Below are 1,858 nucleotides of genomic sequence, written 5' to 3'. Positions count from 1 at the left end.
CTTGGTACAGTCGTCTGCTTAGTGCTGGGTGAGAGCATCAGAGTTAGACAGCCCTCACTTTTAATGAGACCACTTCCTGGATAAGACTCTAATCCATTAATCCACTAGTGGATTCCAGTGATCATGAGGACAGAGCCCTCATGGCCCTACCACCTCTCAAAGGCCTCACTCCCAAATGTCATGATGACTTTGGGGGTTAAATTTCCAGCACATGAATTCAGGGGTCACAGCCAAGCCACAGCAAAGGACAACCAAGTGAGAGTTATTAATATAGAAGTAGGGTGAAATTGTTGAGGGCTTTTGGAAAACTCAGAAGCATCCTGCAGTTTGATCACTTTTCAGTGGCATTGAGTTCTCCTTCCTTGAGGAATCCAAAGCTGTATGTCACGGCTGCTGCATCCTGTGGTGTGCTTTAAGTAAGGAATGTAAGCTGTGCTGCCAGTGGACCCAGACTTAAAGGAAAGGACTTGGCCCTCCATCAAAAGATTGGCACAAAAACACACTTTTGTATGTTTTCAGTTAAAATAAAATGTTTACTACACCAACCCTTTGACCCAGTAAATCCACTCCTGAGTAGAAACCTGAAAGGAATGGGAACATCTGTCTACAGAAATTCCTGGGCAAGTGTGTTCGTAACAGCCTCAGCCCTGTTATTCCACAGTGGGAAGTCAAGGGTCCGTCTAGGGGGAAAGGAGGGAACGAATTGGGAAATAGTGTTCTATGAAATCCCTTCAACAAGAAAAAGGAATGAATGAATCAACATAGAAAAATGTCACAGACATGATGCTAAGTAAGAGAGACCAGACACAAGAGGGCCCAGGCTGCAGAATTTCAGCCACCCTATGGTAGGACAACTCCAGAATTTTCTTGGGTAATAGCAATATTTGGTGTCTTGATAGGGTTGGTGACAGCATGTCTGTGTCCATTTGTCAAAGCCATATAGTTGAGATTTTATGTGAATATATGCAAATGTTAATGAAAGAAGATAGAATAGTTAAGCTCCAATGGGGATTGGGGGAAAATAGAGTTATAGATTAAACAAGAATGGTGGGATGTTGCTTACAGACAATGTTGGGGGAGGGCACGTGGAGTCCAGTTCCCATAACCTTGTTAGAGATTTCCCACCAGAATATTTTTTGAGACAGACCCTATCACGCAGACTAGCCTTCAATTCACTATGTAGCCAAGGATGGCCCTGAACTTCTGATCCTCCTGCCTCTACCTCCAAGTGTTGGGAGGTCAGGCAGGTGCTACCATGCCTAGTTGATAGGGTACTGGGGACAGAGCTCAGGGCTTCATGCATGATAAGCAAAATGGGAACATCCTAATTATTTAAGTGGAACTATTTAAGAACGTTTATGTGATTGTCAATTCTAACCAAGCCTGGATGAGATCAGAAGAGCATTGCTTTCTCTCCATGTCTACTACCCTGTTTTTCAGTGATAGAAGTTCTGAGTTGTGTGAATGGTATTATAGAACCCCCACCTTCTGTGATACCAGTTATGGCTGTAGATTAAGTCTCACCTGTAAGAGGTGGTAGAATATACCACATGACTGTTTCTGGGACTCTTCATTAAAACAAAGTTAGTGATACTGCTTTCTTCTCTTCCATCATCCCCTTTTCCCATTTTGCTGCCTAAATGTGAACATGATGACTGGAGAGGAAGCTGCCACCTAGGACATCTTAGGAACAGAGTCATGGTTAGCTGGCAGGAACTTGGTATTTGAAAACTTCATAGCAAGAGATGCCATTCCAGCCCTAGGTTGTCAATCTATTGACTTTCATTTGTCTTCCTTTATAAGTCACTGTTGGCTTCAGATCTACTGCTGAAGATGGAAGGGAAAATTTATATATATA

Source organism: Nannospalax galili, unplaced genomic scaffold (assembly GCF_000622305.1).
Source record: "Nannospalax galili isolate Female #2095 unplaced genomic scaffold, S.galili_v1.0 scaffold467, whole genome shotgun sequence".
Taxonomy (NCBI): domain Eukaryota; kingdom Metazoa; phylum Chordata; class Mammalia; order Rodentia; family Spalacidae; genus Nannospalax; species Nannospalax galili.
Note: the sequence above shows the minus strand (reverse complement) of the source record.